Source organism: Carassius carassius, chromosome 12, assembly GCF_963082965.1.
Source record: "Carassius carassius chromosome 12, fCarCar2.1, whole genome shotgun sequence".
Taxonomy (NCBI): domain Eukaryota; kingdom Metazoa; phylum Chordata; class Actinopteri; order Cypriniformes; family Cyprinidae; genus Carassius; species Carassius carassius.
The window spans coordinates 7,980,866-8,002,074 of NC_081766.1; the positions used below are offsets into that span (position 1 = coordinate 7,980,866).

Consider the following 21,209-nt stretch of genomic DNA (forward strand, 5'->3'; position numbering starts at 1 on the left):
GTTTATATTAGTATTTTTGCCTTGTTGTTAGTCAGGCCTATAAATATCTAAACAATATCTAGTGATGTTCATGGATAAAACAAGAAAAAATGCTACTTCTATACAAACTCTAATTCAGTAGATCTATTCTCTGAAAATATTTTACCATGCATTTATGCTTTTCAATATGTTTTTATGTTTTAGATAGTTTTTAAATGTTAAATGTTACCAAGACTCAATCTGTGCCATGAATATACTCCCTATTCTGCCAATTATGTTTAATGCACAGACATTTAGCATACCGATTCAAACAAGCCTGTGTTTTCTCAAAGATATATAGAGTCAGTCATGGCTAAAGACATTGTGGATTGCACTGTTTGCACTTCCACAATGCACTGTTTAAATTCCTGCCCACCCCTTTTGGAAAGCAATCTATGTAACTGCAATACTTTAAGAGGCTTTTTGGATCAGTGCGTGGTAGGTGTAGCTTTCAGGAGGTGTGGACTGTGAAATTAGAGCTGGAACCTGGAGGTGTGATGAACTATGGGAAGGAAGAATGGTGATCCCAAACTCCAGAAAACAACTAAAAGCCTCTTAGGTTGTGTTGTGGGACAGATGTAAGCCTGTGCCCGGCCTGAATCTTCACTCCTGCATTGTTTCACTGTCCCTAGAGAAAAATTAGATGATCCATTAGAGAGCAAGTGCTAGGATTGATCCGCGATCTGTTAGACATTGGGTTTGAACTCACGAAACATGTGGAGATACAGTGAATTTGTAATTCTCTCTGTTTTTTTTTCATGTTGTGGAAATATTTTTCATACATAATCCTCTATGTAAGCAACTGCTGTAAATTCGTATTTGCTGAGATTCTTCCTTGTATGTGAATACTGATGAATCCCTGGTCTGCTGTCAGCATCACTACCTCATCAATTTATCTAATGAGAGTGAATTAGATTTACAACATAATTTATCATCTGTAGAGAAACCAGAGTAATCATATCTTTGTTATATTTGAGTCATTTGTTTCTACAGTCTCCAAATTATCAACATGATCAAAATCTTATTGCAAAACTGTTGTACATATTATACTACATGCATGTGTGTGTGTGTGCGCGTGTGTGTGAAAGTTTATTTTTAGGAATTATAAGGCCTTTTAATATAAATTAGTTTAACTGTGCTGTGGAATTTCCTGATTTTTCTTATTCTGCAAGAATGAACACGTACAGGACTGAAGCAACTTAAAAGTACTTGATTATCCATATATTTTTTAAACAATTATCTGTCCATCTTACAATCATCATTGTATTGCATTGAATTATATGCCCCTCCCCCCATTATATATAGTTTCATTTGTCAGTCTTTATAGGGTTAAATGTTTATGAACATCTCTAGAAGAACTGTCTATTGATTTTCCCCATGCCATGCCACTTTAAGATTCAGCATCTTGACATTTGCAACGTGAACTTCGCAGCTGGTGGATGCAAGGCCAAATAACACAATTAACCAAATTACAGGTTGCACGTAGTAAGACTGATTAGTTTTGAGTGTAACTTGAAGTGAACCTGATTAAAATGTCCAGCATTATGGGCTTCTGAAGGAGGGATATTTCTGGTGGAGTGGAGATCTCTCCCTCCCAACCGAACTCCGATTCATCAAGAAGAAGTCAAGTTAAGGTTCACTGATATTATAGGCAGCTCAAATATTTGAGTATTCAAACAGTTCTTCCCAATTACAGCCCCACCTTCAGATACAAACAAAAAAAGAGGAGCATTTTAACAAGCAGTTGCAGTTAGAGTAAAGATCATGCTGTTTATGGAGACTTAATTGCGACTAAAGTCATTGCATCTTTATATTATTATTTCATTTTCATGTTATTTATTTTTTGATGTCGGGATTTCCCACGTTCACCTGGTTTAAGAAATGAAGAGCCTCTCTGAAGGTGGAAAGTTAGCTTTTGCCACTTTGCCACAAATGTGCAGTATTTGTTTGTTTTGTGTGATCCTTTTCTCTCTCCGCCTTCCTCTCTCCTGCTCTTGCTCCCTCACTGTCTCTGTCTCTCTCTTGCTTTCTCTTTGATTTCCCATGAGCCTGAGGAACAGACTCGAAGTGACAGTCTGTCGCAGACTTTTCAACTGTCTTAGCAGGGATTACCTGGGGATATGGATGCATGCAACATTTTCATATATTTGTTTTATGCAGTGCTCTCAGTGTCCTTAGAAATAGAAGAGTAAAAAGGTTGTGACACATCTTTTTGGTGAAAGAAAATAGGCAGAATTTAGATTCCTGAGAGCAACCTTGAACATACAGGCAGTATATGCACTCAAAGAATGTTATATTATTGAAATTTCTTTTTACTCTCAAACATTTCATTTCTCTCTGAGAAGCACAGATGATATTCTAAAATTTAGCAGTGATTTTGTTATCAAGATATTTTTATTTCATTTTTAGTTTGAATTTAGTTTTTATTTTTATGTTTCAGGTTTTCATTTCAATGTCTTTGTTAATTTTATGTTTTTTTTTATGTGCTTTTTAAATGAAATTTTATTTTAGTTTTATCAAGATAAACTAAATAAAAGTGAGAAATGTCTTCCTGGCCACTAGCAACATTTTTATTGTTAAGTTTTTAAATGTTTTTTTTTTCCTTCAACTTTTAATTTATTTCAAGCAACAATCTTTTTATAATAACACTGATATTTAGTTATATCTCTGAAATGGTTTAAAAGTGTGAGAGGAACTGTTCAAATAGGTGCTCTGAATGAATGAAAGAATAATCATTTTAGATATATAAATATTCATAATCTCGATGTGTCTGCCACTTCTAAGCTGCATCATATAAAATTGTATAAAATTTCCACTTCCTAGCAGCCATTGAGATTTAATTTGTGTCCATTAAGTCCATTCATAAGTACCAGTAACCTTGTTGGCATCACACATCATATTGCCATCTGCAGGTGGAATGTCTTCAACCACAAACAGATTACATTATTCTGGTATCAAATGACTCAAAAAATTATTATAAGAATTATTCAATATTATTTTAATTATTCAAATAATATATCATTATTATTTGTATTTCAACCGCTGTTATAGTACTATTTTGCTTTGTATTTTAGTACACTGTGTCTTAACTAAAACTAATGTCCTCTGATCCCTGGACACACACACACATTTAATTTGGCTCTGAGCAGCGCAGAGCGAATTGAATGGCAGAAAGGGGGCGGAGGAGGAGCCCAGAGTTTCTAAAGCAGGTAAAGGCACATTAAAGTGCTGACGAAGTGTGTGAAGAGCTCCTCTGCTGAATTATTCATGACTGCCGCACGAAGGACAAGATTCTCACTCATGAAGCAGCGTCACGGTCCTTTTCTGACCATTTGTCCTCCACAGGACAATCTTTATTATGGTTCAGAAGCGCATAGGAATAACAGCCTGTTGCACCTCTACAGGTCTCAACATAAATCAGAGAGTGCAGGCACGGCCGCCTGCTCACACTAACTTCAGCCATTAAAGATGAGCAATCTCTACAATTAGCAATGCTGATTAGTTTCGCGATTGTTTATAATTTATGACCATAATAAGCAAGGAATATGGCTTGCATAGCTTTTATGGGAATATTCCAGGTTCTGTGACATTGCTGGTGATTACCACAGAATTTTGACTTTACTATATCACACTTCTCGAATTGTAGCTGTAACTTTTAAACATACAACACTAGTGACAGAAGTTTAATCCTTTCAATGCATAGCCATGTAAACCTGGTTAAACTATGTGCCTGATATTTAAAAAACTCTTTGTACTTGAGCAATGTTCCTCTTCAGGAACTCGAGCTGCGTCAAACAACGCTTTGGGGAACGCGTTTAGCGTGAGCAACTCTGAATATCATATCCAATCTGTTTTATAGAAGAGTGTGACGTCACGGGCGGGGTGACGTAAGCGACCAGGAAGCTATAAGGCACAAGCCGCGCAGCTGGCTTCAGCTTCGCGTATTTCAGCAAGCGCTCTGTGTGTGCATGTCATTCTGGCTTGTCAGTCTTATTTATTGTTGTTTGTCACTATTAGCTCCTTAAAGAGTAAGCAATAGTCAAAGAGCAAAGCTAAGACGAGACATCTGAAAGGCGAATCCAGATCACGTTTCAGATTGTGTGTTCATCACGAGTGGGAATACACGGTCTGTGCGTGGTATGCCTGGGATCGAGGCACGCTGTTTCGGCTCTTGAGGGAGCCGACTGCCTGCACTGGTACAAGCCACTATGGACGCTTTGATCCCAGAGGACTCTCTCGAGGGAGTCTTCGCCAGCGTTCCTCGCGGTGTCGGTCCCGCTTTCGCCGAGGCGGAGCGGTGCCTGCACTCGCTGGGTTCGCAGATAAGATCTGCTGGAGGGTATGGAGACGGGCGCGTCCCTATCTCCTACCTCACCCGCCAGATCTGCCCGATCTCCGGTTGCGGTCCTTCCCCCCCGAGTGACGGCCGTGACGCACCGCCTTTTTTTTTCTCCGAGGAGATTGAAACGGAGGGCGTCGATGAGCTCGCAGTTGCACAAACATAAGCTGCATTAACATCAGTTGCACAGACAAACAGTTACACATCAGTTTCACAAGCATATCATGCCTAACTGTATAACGAGCAGCATTAATGAGGAGCGCAGCTCACGCAGTCAGCTCTCGGGAAAAAAAAAATAAGGGGCTGACTGTGCTTCTCGCATATCTAAGGACGGGGCGAAGACGGCTCTGCCTATCTCCACCCGTATTCCCTAGATTTAGAGTTCATTCTCGAGGTTCGGAAGCACGCGCAGCGGTTCCTTCCCCCTCTGTGAACTCGCAACTGCAGCTACTTATCTCCGAGGAGATTAATATTGTTTGTGTGACTAAGCGGCTCGCATGTTGCCGAGGCAACGCGAGCAGCATTAATGAGGAGCGCAGCTCAAGCAGTCAGCTCTCTGGAAAAAATAAGGGGGCTGACTGTGCTTCTCGCATATCTAAGGACGGGGCGAAGACGGCTCTGCCTATCTCCACCCGTATTCCCTAGATTTAGAGTTCATTCTCGAGGTTCGGAAGCACGCGCAGCGGTTCCTTCGCCCTCTGTGAACTCGCAGCTGCAACTATTTATCTCCGAGGAGATTAATATTGTTTGTGTGACTGAGCGGCTCGCGTGTTGCCGAGGCAACGCGTGTATTACATCATTTTCAGTTTTGATGTAAATCTTACCAAAACCAGACACCAGAGATCAGTCTCGAGAGACTGATTCCCTTAGTAGATTATTTAGCAGCGTGGTAACTACTGCCAAATGTATCTCAATGGGTCCTGCACACAGTAGAAAAAGCTACCGTATTCAGTTGGGCTCTGCACCGCCGATATTCAACGGGGTCATTCCAACGATAGTCGGCCCCAGGCAGGGTCTGGTTATGGAACAGGAAGTGAAAACCCTATTAGAGAAGGAGGCCATCGAGGTGGTCCCTCCTCAAGACAGGGAGTCCGGGTTCTACAGCCGGTATTTCACAGTTCCAAAGAAGGATGGGGGGTTGCGTCCGATTAAAGACTCGAGGGTCTTAAATCGTTCAGTTATGAGATTGAAGTTCAAAATGCTCACGATCAAGCATGTTGTAGGTCAGATCAGGTCCGAGGACTGGTCTGTCACAATAGATCTCAAAGATGCAGACTTCCACATATCCATCCTTCCACAACACAGGAAGTTTCTGAGGTTCGCTTTCGGGGGTGAAGCCTACCAATATCGGGTACTTCCCTTTGGCCTTGCACTCTCACCCCGCACGTTCACAAAATGTGTAGACGCGGCTCTGGTTCCCCTGCACATGCAGGGCATCCGCATTCTCAACTATTGATTGATTTTAGCTCAGTCAGAGCAGGTTGCGGCTCGGCATCGAGATGTCATTCTCGCACATATGGGGGAGCTGGGTTTGAGACTGAACACCAAGAAGAGTGAACTTTCTCCAGTTCAGAGAACCACCTATCTAGGCGTAGTATGGGATTCGACCGCGATGCAGGCACGATTGTCCCCTGCTCGTATCGAGTCACTCACTGTCAAACAATTTCAGAGATTGTTGGGTCTGATGGCAGCTGCGTCCAATGTGATACCTCTTGGCCTGCTGTACATGAGACCCCTACAGTGGTTGCTCAAGACCAAGGGATTTTCCCCGAGGGGCAATCCACTTCGAACTGTCAAGGTCACGCGGCACTGCCTCCGTGCCTTAGACATGTGGAAGAAACCTTGGTTCTTGAATCAGGGCCCGGTGCTGGGAGCTCCTTGTCGCCGTGTAATACTAGCGACGGATGCATCCCTCACTGGCTGGGGTGCAGTCATGAGTGGCCACCCTGCCCGTGTTCTGTGGAGCGGTCGCCATCTGACATGGCATATCAATTGTCTAGAAATGCTAGCAGTTTATCGTGCACAGAAGCACTTTCTCCCAGACCTAAGGGGTCACCATGTGTTGGTGCGCACCGACAACACATCGGTGGTCTCTTACATCAACCACCAGGGAGGTCTGCGTTCACGCCCCTTGTACAAGCTGGCGCACCAGATCCTTGTGTGGTCCCAGAGCAAACTCCTCTCGTTAAGAGCAGTATATATTCCTGGGAAACTAAATGTGGGAGCAGACATACTGTCGAGGCAGGGGCCGAGGCCCGGGGAATGGAGGCTTCACCCCGAAGTGGTAAAGCAGATATGGAGAGTTTTTGGCAGGGCTCAAGTAGACCTTTTTGAGACTCAAGAGAGATCACAATGTCCCCTTTGGTTCTCTCTAGTTCATCCAGCTCCACTGGGACTGGACGCTATGGTACAGACCTGGCCGAGGCTTCGTCTGTACGCCTTTCCCCCTATTGCTCTGCTCCGGTAAGTTCTGGTGAGAGTACGCCGGGACGGGGTCCGTCTGTTATTAGTGGCCTTGTTCTGGCCGGGCCGAGTATGGTTCACAGACCTGGTCTCGCTCCTTGACGGCTCTCCATGGGACATACCGATCAGGACAGACCTACTCTCACAGGTGCAGGGCACGATAATTCCCCCTGCCCGGAGTTGTGGAAGCTGTGGTGTGCCCCTGAGGGGGCATAACTATTAGCAGCTGGTCTCTCAAACGAGGTCGTTGAGACCCTCCTCCAATCCAGAGCTTCCTCAACTAGGAAACTGTATGCCTTGAGGTGGAAACTCTTCACCTCATGGTGCAGAGACCGCCAGCTAGACCCAGCAAACTGCCCAGTTGGTACAGTTCTGGAGTTCCTACAGGCCAGGCTCTCTGCAGGGTTGACCCACTCCACGTTGAAGGTTTACGTGGCGGCCATTGTGGCCTACCACGCCCTTCTCGATGGCCAGTCTTTGGGAAGACACCCCTTAGTTACACGTTTCCTCCGCGGTGCGCTGAGGCTGAGACCTCTAGTACGGTCCCGTATTCCCCCGTGGGACTTGGTTGTGGTGTTAGAGGCAATGTGCAAACCCCCGTTTGAACCTATTCAAGATATTTCATATGACATCTGACGCTTAAAACCGCCTTTCTGTTGGCTATTACCTCTCTGAGGAGAGTAGGAGATCTGCAGGCCCTTTCAGTGGCCCTTACTTATCTTGATTTTGCACCTGGCATGACCAAAGCGTTCATATACCCTCGAGCGGGATATGTTCCTAAGGTTCCCTCTGTCACACCACGACCTGTAGTGCTGCAGGCCTTCTGTCCTCCTCCCTTTCCGGAGCCCGACCAAGTGAAGCTAAAATGTATGTGTCCAGCTCGAGCGCTGGATGCATACGTCCACAGAGCTGCCCTGTGGAGAAAAACATACCAATTGCTTGTATGCTGCGGTCCCTCCAAGAGGGGTTTTCCTGCTTCTAAGCAGACTATTAGTCGTTGGATAGTCGAGGCTATCAACGCCACCTATGAGTCCTCTGGTGGTCCCCCACTATCGGGAGGCAAGGCTCACTCTACTCGGGGTATGGCGGCCTCCAAGGCCTTTCTAGCAGGTGCGTCCATGCTGGACATCTGCAATGCTGCGGGGTGGTCCACGCCTTCTACTTTTGCAAGATTCTATGGCTTAGACATGCCAGGCACTTCAGTCCTCTCGTCCTAAGCTGTGCTCTTCGGATACTCACTAGGCAGGGGTTTGGTAGTCTGGCAGCGTTGGTACTCGTTCCCCAAAGCGTTGTTTGACGCAGCTCGAGTTCCTTAAAAGGAACGTCTCTAGGTTACGTATGTAACCCTAGTTCCTCGAGGGAACGAGACGCTGCGTCTCGAGGCCATACCCCCGGTACCCCTGCCGGCGCTTGCTGGTACTCGAAGCTGGTACTGCCTTTATAGCTTCCTGGTCGCTTACGTCTCTTCCCGCACGTGATGTCACGCTCTTCTATAAGACAGATTGGATATGATATTCATAGTCGCTCACGCTAAATGCGTTCCCCAAAGCGTTGTTTGATGCAGCGTCTCATTCCCGCGAGGAACTGGGGTTACATACGTAACCTAGAGATGTTTACACGAGTACTCGTTATGTGCAATATATTTTATGCTTATTATTAATAGTGCGTTGTTAGCTTAGCAACATTTTAACATCATTTGTTAGTCAAGTCATAAAAGTTGCAGCATGCTGAGTGTTGTGGAATCTTGTAACTGACAGATCTACGTTATAATCCTGTTCACATCAAGAACAATAACTTACTAACAATAACTAACAAACTATATTAGCATCCACACTAACAGACAGTAGTGTTCTGTTTGTAATAAGCACACGTTGCAATTGGAGCTGCATTTACTATTCCTTTAAGAAATATGTAAACTTCAGTCTCTGCTGTAAGAAGCAGAGAATCCAACACATTTTTTTTATGTAAATTAGTGTAGTGCTGTCATTAATTTCAGACCTTCAATTATAGCATTGCCTTTTCTTACCTCCATTTTCTTCATGAAAGAGAAAGACAGGGTTAAAGAGAGAGACAGATGGAGAAAGTAAGGGAGCCCCAGATGGTCTGTACATCTCACAAAAGGTTTAATACCATTGTGATCTCTTGACTTTAGAAGTAAAATCAATCCCTGCTGCTTCTGAACTTATCAATGTTCTTTTCAACATAGCAATTGAAAAAGAAATCCAATACTCTTTCTTTAATTGAGCTATTAATACACAGCTTGATATCTCAGTGGCAGTGACTACACCCATTAAGTTGTATTAGATGGCTGAGGTCATTCTCATTTAAGTGCAATACCACCTTCTAGCCTACATCCAATCAAGGGACGAAGAAATGTGTTCCATCACATTCTCTTCTCATTGTCCTATTCATTTTGTCTTTCTTATAGTCTTTTCTTTCTTTCTTTCTTTCTTTTGTTAAATGATTGTCCACTCACTTCAGCGTTTGATGTAAGATTTGGCATTTCCCTTCATTCTAACCCTTTATCCTCAGACATTTCAATTTCATTTAAATGTCTTTAATCATTTTAGCAGTAAATGTCAGGAGTTTCATGTGATGCTTGGCACCAGCCACTTAGGTAAATTTGCATGAAAAGATCTTGCATGTCATCTTTGATGTCCATATCCTCACGAGGATAATCAAATCTCTCTTCCTTCTTGATTTCTTTCTTTCTCTTTCTATCTTTTTTTAATTTTTATACCTGCTTCTTTTTTGTTGTTGTTGTTCTTAATTTATATATATTCATAATTTATGATGCCGTTAATCCAGTCTTCAGTGTCACATGATACTTAAGAAATCATTATTATATGCTTATTTGGTGCTCAAGAAATGATCTTAATGTTATCACTTATTTCTTATTATCACAGCTGAAAACTAGTGTGCTGTTTAATATTCTTGTTTATGTCTCTATTCACTGATGAATAGAAACTTCAAAACAACAGCATTTTTTTGAAATAGTATTTTTTTGTTGTTATTGTTGTTAAACTGTTTAATGCGTCCTTGTTGAAAAAAAAGACACACACACACACAAAAAAAGAAAATACAACAAAATCTTACTCACCCAAATTTGGAACCATAGTGTAGTATTGTTGCTTGATATATAGTTAAGGCTAATTATTGGATTTCTTTGATGCTGCCTCTAAAAATTTGCAGGAATAGTTTATTACTGTATGAAATTATTTAACAAATCTTTAAATTGACCATTTATAGCTCATCATTTTGTGTGATATGTAATTTAAAAGACTTTTATGTTTTCATAAATTATAAAGCAGCTTTTGGAATCATGTAAGTTTAAGGGAATGGAAGTAAAGTAAGGTAAGTTTAGGATTAAGTATGGATTTTTTTTTTGTCCCTTCGCAATATTTTGTCAATGTTGTGGCTTTTAAGCTTTTAAACAAAGAGGCATCCAATAGTGGGACAGGCCATCAGTTTGTCAACAAAACATGTCAGTCAGGTCAATATGCGGCGAGTTGAAATGATGGTCAAGGTTACTGAAATGTTTTTCCCAGACTGCATTTGGCCTGACTAAAATCACATTCCCTTCAGTGCAAGCGTGTGGAATGAAGCAGTCTCTCGTGCATCAGCAAACGCATTCTCACACACATGGATTCTTGACAAACACTGTGGTTTTAACAGGTGGCAGAGACACACACTCAAACACACACATGCTAAACATCAGAAGACAGGAGCCAGAGGATTTTCTTCACCCCACCAATATGTTGCCAGCATGTCAGATGACCCCTGTATGTGCAGAAAACAGGTTCCTCTTCCCTTACTGTGAGCAGAATATAAAAAGAACCAACGGCCATCAATCACCAACCCAAAGCACAATCTCCTCTGAACTCATCTGCTTTCTCAATTATGTAATTTACATTTCATCTTAAGTAGATGAACAAAGGCTATTGTTTTTTTTGTTTTATTTTGAAGCTCAGTCAAAATTAGTTGGTCCTCTCAAATCACATCAACTACTCTCGTATCATCATCAGCAGAGATTGTTCTTAAACTGATGGAGAAACATTTGATCCCACACAGACTGCTGAATTAACTCGCTGCCGTTGCATCGCAAACAACAAACATAACCGTAGCTGTTCTTTCTTTGATGTGTCTGCATTTTAAAGCAGAGGCATTTGAGCTAGACGTCCATAGGAGTGACGTGAATGGGCTAGTGCATATGTCTTCTAGCGTATCCTGACTGCGTGTGATAAACCTGCCTTTAATAGACCTGATGTGTGCTTGCCTTTCTTTTATCCAATTACAGTTGTGATTACCCTTAGAAGATGGAGGCTTTCTTGCCTGTGTGGGGTCTCTGCTGAAATGTTAAGGATATAAAGTGCTCAGAGACATTACACACACACTCTTGTGTGGAAATGTAAGCCTCCAGATCAACCCTCCCCCTCAAAATAACTATGATATCATGTGTTTGACAGATTGTGCTGGGCATAATAACTGCCTGTTAGCTCATGTCGCAGAAGGAGCCTTTCTGTGAATATAATAATGTGTTTCTCATATGTAACATCATTGTTCTTGTACTAGCAAGAGGAAATCATATGCATACTATGCAAACTATGTAAACCTGATCTCTTTATATACACACACCTAAAGGATTATTAGGAACACCATACTAATACTGTGTTTGACCCCCTTTCGCCTTCAGAACTGCCTTAATTCTACATGGCATTGATTCAACAAGGTGCTGAAAGCATTCTTTAGAAATGTTGGCCCATATTGATAGGATAGCATCTTGTAGTTGATTGAGATTTGTGGGATGCACATCCCAGGGCATGAAGCTCCCGATCCACCACATCCCAAAGATGCTCTATTGAGTTGAGATCTGGTGACTATGGGGGCCATTTTAGTACAGTGAACTCATTGTCATGTTCAAGAAACCAATTTGAAATGATTCAAGCTTTGTGACATGGTGCATTATCCTGCTGGAAGTAGCCATCAGAGGATGGGTACATGGTGGTCATAAAGGGATGGACATGGTCAGAAACAATGCTCAGGTAGGCCGTGGCATTTAAACGATGCCCAATTGGCACTAAGAGGCCTAAAGTGTGCCAAGAAAACATCCCCCACACCATTATACCACCACCACCAGCCTGCACAGTGGTAACAAGGCATGATGGATCTATGTTCCCATTCTGTTTATGCCAAATTCTGACTCTACCATCTGAATGCAGCAGTCTTCAACTGTCCAATTTTGGTGAGCTCGTGCAAATATTAGCCTCTTTTTCCTATTTGTAGTGGAGATGAGTGGCACCCGGTGGGGTCTTCTGCTGTTGTAGCCCATCCGCAGAGGTGGAAAGTAACGAATTACATTTACTCGCGTTACTGTAATTGAGTAGCTTTTTTGTGTACTTCTACTTTTTTAAGTATTTTTTTAAATCTGTAATTTTACTTTTACTTAAGTATATTTTGTTTGAAGTATTGTACTTCGCTACATTTTAAAACACATTAATTACTGAGTAAAAAAAAATCGCTCCCTGGAAGCTATGTCAGTAAATAATGGGCAGGAGGGCAAACTGGCGCTAAAATCACAAGAAAGATGCAGACGGACAAAACAGGCGTTAGTGGTGCAGACACCGCTGAAAACGAAACCCCGTCATATTCTGAAGTTGAACTCAAGGAAATGAAGTGAACCCCTGGCCATATGTATGCTCTATTATGCTGTGTATGCTGTGCTTGCCTAGGGAGACCAAACTAGCAGTTTATAAAATCTCGACAAGAAATCAACCCCACGTAAGCATATAGAGGTGAGCTAAATAATTGCGTCATTGCATTGGTGGTTAAAATGATGCTTTGACATTTTAGCAAGAGGTTTTGCACAAATTAGCCAAAAAGATTGGTGCGGAGTGTGCGATATATATTGTCTGCGATAATATCATAATTGTTGTTTTAATGATGTACGCGCGCATTTAGAGTGTTCTTTCACTGTGTGATTCAGTCTGTTGAAATGCATTTAGAATGAAATCAATCAAAATCATTTAGAATCAAAATCACACAAAGAATGCTGTCTTTTCCTCTAAAAATCATAATCACACACACACACACACACACACACACACATATATATATATATATATATATATATATATATATATATATATATATATATATATATATATATATATATATATATAGATCAGTGGGGATTTCTTTAAGACTGCAAGGGAAGCTCAGCTTCCCCTCTAATGTAAAAAAAAAAACCCCAACGGTCAAATATGTACTATTGTGTATTATGTATTGTGTTAATCAGCTACATGTCGGCTGACTCGATTTTCTTCTCATACATTCCCGTAAGCGTCACAGTGCATTTCCCTGTTGAAGCCGAGCGTCCATTGACTTCGATGGGGCTGCTTTGAACAGTTTTTTTCAGTGCTCCGAAGCTAGACGGTCATTGGATAAATGATGCGATTATGTCCCGCCCACGGACGCTCAGCGTCTCTGGAGGTGAATGAAGACTGGGCTTCCGCGTGATGATTGGAGGATCTGTCGATCTCCTTTTGACTGACAGCGGTCTGCACCATAAGAAGTCGGCGAAGCTGTTTCACGCTCAGTCCCATGATCGCGGATTTCTCAAGTGTATTCGAAAGACAAACTGCGGCAATATTTCTTGATATTTGTAAAATGCAGAACCACCACAAAATTAAATTGGTAACTAAGACAGATTGAAAATGCGCGCGCGCGCACACACACACACACACACACACACACACTATAGCCATCTAGTGGTTAAAGTGATTTATTAAAATTTTTAAACTGAATTTCCCCAAAAATGGGCAAAAATCTTACATTAAACCTTATAAAATTATCCATGGTATCCCCATGTATGAAAGTTAGAAATCTGGGTCTTTTATGAAGTGAATTTAACCTGAAATGCTTTTTTCTTTTTTTGTTAAAAAAAAAAGCCTATTTAAATAAATATTTATTTATTTATAGAAATGTAAAAGATTTAAATCCTCCAAAAACTGTACAAAGTTTAGTAAAAACATAAATGAACAGAGTAAAATTATATTTGTAAAAAATTTAAATATTTTACTATTACAAAATGAAATGAAATGAAATATATATATATATATATATTTTTTTACAACAGGACAGTAAACTAAGACACTTGCGTTTTAGACACCACATTGCCATTGTTTTTGCTCTATTTCTACAACAAAAATTTATTCCAAACACAGCCACCAAAGCAAAATTTTGCATCTCTGAGCAACGTGACAGTGTTTCGTTCCTGAATGAATCAACCGTTTAAATGATTCGGTTCAGTCGCAATGACTCACTTATTAACAGTGACTTGCTGACACATACTGGCCATTTTAATTTCACATTTAAAGTATCTTTTGATTTTTTTTTTTTTTTATAATTAAGTTTTTATAATTTCAAATGAGTATTCAACATTTTATGTCTGGCATATCAAAACATTATTCATGCATTTGTAACTGCAGGTTAAATGCATTCTTGTCCTGCACTAATCAGTGTAATACATCTAAATGCCACGTCCGATGAAGCTTTTGCATTTCCTCTGTATTGAAAAGATGAGTTTGTTGATACTGATTTGCCAGATAACAGCCCAAATGTTTTATTATTCTAAATAACTGATTCCTTTAATTAAAAACAACTAGTTTGAGATTGATAGACCTATCCCAGGGGTGTCAAACTCAGTTCCTGGAGGGTCGTAGCCCTAACCCTGCTCCAGCACGCATATCATGTAGTTTTCAAATAAACCTAAATGATTAGATTAGCTGGATCAGGTGTGTTTAATTAGGGTTAAATCTAAACTGTGCAGGACTGTGGCCCTCCAGGAACTGAGTTTGACACCCTTGGTCTGTCCCATTTTGACTCCCTCCCACTGTTAAAATGTAACTAAGTAATTTTTACTCTGAGTACATTTTAAATGAGCTACTTTTTACTTTTACTTGAGTGGATTTTTTAGACTGGTACTTTTACTTGTAATTAAGTAAAATTTCATTAATGTAATGGTACTTTTACTTGAGTAGAATATTTTTGTACTCTTTCCACCTCTGCCCATCCGCCTCAAGGTTGTGCATGTTGTGGCTTCACAAATGCTATCCTGCATACCTCGGTTGTAATGAGTGGTTATTTCAGTTAAAGTTGCTGTTCTATCAGCTTGAATCAGTCGGCCCGTTCTCCTCTGACCTCTAGCATCAACAAGGCATTTTCGCCCACAGGACAGCCGCATACTGGATGTTTTTCCCTTTTCACACCATTCTTTGTAAACCCTAAATGGTTGTGCGTGAAAATCCCAGTAACTGAGCAGATTGTAAAATACTCAGACCAGCCCGTCTGGCACCAACAACCATGCCACGCTCAAAATTGCTTAAATCACCTTTCTTTCCCATTCTGACATTCAGTTTGGAGTTCAGGAGATTGTCTTGACCAGGACCACATCCCTAAATGCATTGAAGCAACTGCCATGTGATTGGTTGATTAGATAATTGCATTAATGAGAAATTTAACAGGTGTTCCTAATAATCCTTTAGGTGAGTGTATATATGTATATATATATATATATATATATATATATATATATATATATATATATATATATATATAGTAATATGGTATACATAATCTATTGTTTTCATAATTAAATATTGAAGGTCTGGGAACAAGTCAAAACTTAAATTAGAAAAAATAATTAGAATTTGATGTAAGTGATGAAGTTATGCTTAAGACCTTATTACAAAAAGAAAAAGTTGAAATATGGGACATAAAAGTGTGTGTTTAAAGTCTCTTATGCTCACCAAGGCTGTTTATTTGATCAAAAATACAGCAAAGCATTAATATTGTGAAATATTATTACATTTTAAATAACCATTTATATATAACTACATCTAAAATGCTGCTTTTGTTTTTCAGGATCATTTCTTATTATATCGATGTTAAAAACAGCTGTGCTGCTGAATATTTTTGTGGAAACCTTGACACATGACTTTTGCTAAGGCTAATTTCATAACTAATATTTTATCTGTTCCAATTGCATAAATAATATTTTCACTCTTTTCTTGCATAATCTGACAAAATTACCACTTGATTAAAAATGGTGCACAATTAAATGTTGTTGTTTTTTATCTTCAAACATCACATATTTCTATTGTCATCTTTATAACCAAGTACTCTAAACTGTGAAATGTTATTACATTTTAAATAACCAATTTATTTTTTTATTTAAAAAGCTGCTTTGGTTTAAGAAACCCTACCACCCCCCCCCCCCCCCCCCCCCCCCGTATACAGTAAGTTCAGAAAAACAGTATTTAATAGTTTTCTTTTATCTCTTCTGAATAAAATAATTATTTTCTTACATAAAATAAAATAAAACTCTTACTGACCCCAAACTTATGAATGCTACTGTATATATATATCACACATTTCCGTAAACCCTTTCCTGCAGTAATTAATATGTACACATATCAAGGAGATTTGTTTCCTTTCAAGATGCAATACAGGTAATGGTAGTTGCCTTGGAGAACTCATGTCTTCTTAAGTTAATTTTCACAGTGTTGTTATTTGTGTAATTATATTGTTATGCTGTTTTATAATGTCTTTATATTACAGAGAGAATGAGAAACAACAGATCACAGTAGGAATGACATCACTTCCTTCAATTTCGCACAGTAATCTTTTATCCTTTTTCATTGCCTTTATTTTCTGATTGTGTGTTGAATTCACTAGAACATTAGAGCTTTCAATCTTTTCTGACAGTTGATGGACTTCGTACAAATGAGATCTACCGAAGGCACATGAAATGGCAAAGATAGATTTAAAAGCAAGTTCTCTGTGAACGACAGCATACATCGTTTCTATCAATAAACCAGATTCATCACACAATGGCTACCTTTTGTATTCTGATGTTATTATATATATATAATATATATATATATAATATATATATAGTGAACCAAACTGAGAGACCATTTTGAATGCTCAGGAAACCTTTGCAGGTTGTTATTATTAAGGCTGCAAATAAGAATAATATGTACAAAAAAGACACCTCATGTAATTACTTATTTTATATGTAAACTGTTTCAATAGAAAAATCTGCCTGAAGGTGAAATGTATAATTTGTGTATAATGCCTTTAGCATTATCAAACAATATTTGAATTTAGATATCTTCAGGTGTTACAGACCTCCTTGGCCATAACGCTCAAACAAACAAGGTATTACTTGCAAAGTACCAGAGATACAGTGTTTACACTCTTGGGGAATTCTGCCTATGAATAGCTTACTTATAGTTGTCCCTGCTCATTAAACTGGGGTAGGAGAACATTGGAAAATATTGCACATTAATAAATTCTTTATATGTAGCTAAAGTACATTAAATTATGCCCAGGAAAACATGCTGGTTTAGTAAGTTGTGTGACCTAGGAGAGTGATGAAAGCCTAACTGAAATGCTGTAATGAACACTGGAGGAATTTTTCTTTGTTTTTCTTTTTTTTTAAAGAGAAAATGTATCTACTAACAATGTCCAACAGCATCAGAATTCTGACATTTTTGTCGTCTTTCATGAATATTTCCATCACGGTGATATTTCCATCACACTTCAAATTAGGTATATTGTGTTAAAATTCTGTGGTGGAAATTATGATGATAGAAATACATATTTAAGCATTTTTCAAATACCATGGCAGACTCTTGTTAAGGTGAATTTCATAACTAATATTTTATGTGCAATATTTAATAGTGTAATTAGTGTATTCACACTGAAAATTCCAATGAGAAAAAGTGCACTTTAAATACCCAGAATATGCACTTATTTAACCCAAAATAAAGTGTGGAATGTTGGACACTTTATGAACTCAATTATTGCAATTTTTTATCATGTAGCGGAAGAAGAAGGGCTATCAGACACCTATGATGACAAAATAACCTTATAAAACTCATACATTAGACAGGAGAGAGCTAGTTTAAGTGCATAGTGTGTACTGTAGTGATACCAAGGAGGTCTATAATACTTTGAGAAAGCTGTATATTAGGATTCACATTAATCTCAATGGTAGTAACGAGTGCTGAAGGCTTTTTATTTTATATTTTATTTTTTTAAATGGTTTTTTATTTCATTTGATTTATTTATTTATTTTCAGAGAACCATGTAATACTGGAATAGCACAGTCCAGGTTTTGTCTCTTTAATGAGTTAGCACTTCCTACTCCAGGTCAAAAGGTACTTGCTGATTCAGTCACTCCACTCATAGCTTATTGGCCACCCATACGAAGTGTCCATGTGGCCAGATTTTAGGGAAAGTTCTAATGAGTAAAGGTTAAACACATGCCCACTCTTTTTCTGGGTTGTGAAAACATGCATTATCACAGGGCTTCTTTCTTACTTTCTTTCATTTCAGTAGGTGTTATGGTGCTGGGCAGTTAAAAGTGCTCTGTTCATATGAAAACGAGACAAAGAGGATTATATAACCCTGTTAACCTGCCTGAGCTGAGAGCTTTTTAATGTGTGCTTCAGGAAGCTGTAATGCAGGTCTGTTACATAGTAGGCTTGAAGGAGACGGAAAAAGGGATCCTTTGTCAAGGTGACGGAACTCACCAAACCTGAATACAATCTGGATGAGAGTTTTTACAATTAATTTTGTAAAAATAATTAACCTTTTGTAGGGGTTAGTTCAGCCTAAAATGAGCATTCTGTCATCTTTAGAGACAGGATGACTTTCTTACTTTCTTTCTTTCTAATATGAAATAGAATGGATTCTGTCAATTTTCAAAAAGTCAAAATTGGTACTATTATTATGGTTTTTGGTCATTTTTGGAGCCCAACAGCACCATCCCCTCATTATAATAAATTTGCAATGTAACAGTACCAATAGATCTTTCCTTCTGTATTGTAAATTTTATTATTAATTATCAAAAAACAAAAGGATGCAAGGCGGATGACTCTATCCATCAGTTATTGAGTGGAGGCAAATTCAGTTGAAAGAAGTGGATGGGGATTTAAATAGACTAAATGATTGGAGAAGTCTGGACTACGTCACCAGGGAGAAGTCTCTCGATTCATCAGACATTTTTACATTTTTATTAAAAAATGATGATGTACATGGATGCGTCATTCACAATAACATCAGCAAGATGCATTTAGAAAATAGAGTGGATTTCCTTTGCCTAACATCTCATACAGGTTTGGAACAACATTAAGAAATGAACAAGGACAGAACTTTAACCCTTTAAAAGGGGCATTGTGGTAATTAAAACGTTTATTGATTGTCTCCAACAGCCTTCTTAATTAGCTTAACTAGCATTAACTTAGTAACAAGTACTTAGATCAACCAGCTTCAACAGAAAGATAATCCAGTTTTCTCCCTGAACTACAGCTACGGTAAGTTAACCCACTCTAGCTCCTCAATGCCCCTCAAGATAAACAAATCCAAGTGTTATGTGGTTAAGTATAAAATCTGGTTAGTTCTGTGCTTCAGAATGTGTGTGGTTTAGAAAATAGACTCTCACAGGGACGTGGTGAAATATGTGAGTCTGACAGCCAGTAGCTCAGGCTTGAACTGGGCCCTGCAGCCCAGCTCTGATTCATGATTGAAACATAAATAAAAGCCACTGGCTTATATTTAGAGAGAAGGTGTTTTTGAAGAAAGCCTCACCTTGGGACATGAGATGGAGGGAGGGAGGAAGAGACAGTGCTGGGAGGGAATCTTCAATAAAGAAAGGGGGAATGAAATCTTGTGTTGTACAGCAGATCGTCTCACACTTGAATTTGGTTTTCTCCTCAGGGCACCGAAGGTCAGTGACCTTGGATTGTTTGGTGTAATGGGCCGCCTGATTGTCTTGTGTGAATGTTTGTGTAGCAGGAACAATGGAATTAGTCACAGTTGCTCTCTGTCTCTCTCTTTCTCTGCACAAGCAGGCCTAAGTAGGCTTGATTCCAGCAAAAGGCATAATTCATCATGGACATGACAAATTTCAGAAGACTACTAACTGGGAGAAGAGATCGGGTGTGTGTATGTGGTTTCCGTTCAGCTAAAACTGAGGGTGTAATATTGGTGTATAAGAGGCTGGCAAATCTTAATGTTCGAAAGAGGCGGAGGCTTTTGAATGGTTTGTTTTGAGTGTGATGCCTGCCCCCGGGGACACTCTCGACTCCGGAGCCAGATGTCTAATAAGTCTGCTGAGGGGATCCTAGCTGTGGTTTGGGGCAATGGCTGAGGATTGTGAGATTGAGTGGAGATAGGAGGTAAGGGTGCAGGGGGAATTTGTTGGGCTGGAAGCAGAAGGATTTGCTGAGGCACATTCTGTCGGAGTTCCTGGGGCGCGTCATGAACTCTGATCATCAGTGCTTTCCATTCCCTATAGGTTAAATATACCCACGAACACATCAAAACCTCAATTACCATTGGGCCATTACTGTCAGATCAACCTCCCACAGCATTGTCTGCGTCGTTATGCATAATCTACAATTATATAAAAGATAAAATTATCTTGGTTGGTAAAGAAAACTTAGATGGATTCTCAGCACAAAGTCTTGCAATTATATGGATTAAACATCAGCTAAATTAAACCACAAGAGGCTGATAGTAATTTTACCACAACCTCAAGTGGCCTTTTTTAAATTAAATGCCAGCAGCTTGATAGAAGTTCAATGTTCAATAAATACATTTGTTAATGACATTAATTTACATTTATGCAGTTGGCAGACTCTTTTATCCAAGGTGACCTACACTGCATTCAAGCTAGAAAATATGCTCAAAGCAACAAAAGTTTATGATTCTCACATGTTAACATCATAATAATATTGACAAACTTAAATACATTAGCCAGAAGTAAAGGGTTAGACATAGGCTATAAACAAACTATGGATGCATGACTTCATTGTCATCTTCACTAAGCTTCCAACATTTTCAGTCTGTATTAAAAAAAAAATTGTGTTAGAATAGTTTGCAAGACTGTGATTATAAAAATCCGCTCTGAAAGTGGATTAGGGTTTATCTGCTTGCGTGTTGACGTTTAAAATCCCATACAAACTCTGTAGCCTCATTTATACACTTGCTTTTTCAAGACAAGAAAACACTTAAAGAAATCACAAAGGGTGCTTGTGTATATTATGTAGTAGAAGAAAACATGAAAATATATTGAGCTTGTGTTAACCACAGAACTTATTTCAGGTATTTAACAAAAAACACTGATTTCAGGACAATGAAACCAGAAGTACTAAAATGCTAACTTGTTTCCAGGTTTTGGCCTATAAAAATGGCATCCCTGCACCTCTCTATAATATTTTATTTATTTATTTAATTTTATTTAATAGGGACATGTGTGAACAATAAACCAGTACCACACTACAACATTTATAGCCAAGGCTAATTTGCAATGTCCGTC

General features: G+C 39.3%; 2 long non-coding RNA genes across 2 annotated transcripts in view; one reads left to right on the forward strand and one right to left on the reverse strand.

Annotated features, from left to right (window-relative positions):
* Positions 1 to 21,209, forward strand: part of LOC132154146 (uncharacterized) — an 81,334-nt gene that overhangs the window by 8,636 nt on the left and 51,489 nt on the right. The gene's annotated exons all lie outside the window — the stretch shown is intronic.
* Positions 341 to 2,174, reverse strand: LOC132154144 (uncharacterized). The gene is made up of 3 exons (XR_009437081.1): positions 1,888 to 2,174; positions 1,542 to 1,720; positions 341 to 646 (listed from the first exon to the last, which is right to left on the reverse strand). It is a non-coding gene; the product is annotated as an uncharacterized LOC132154144 (long non-coding RNA).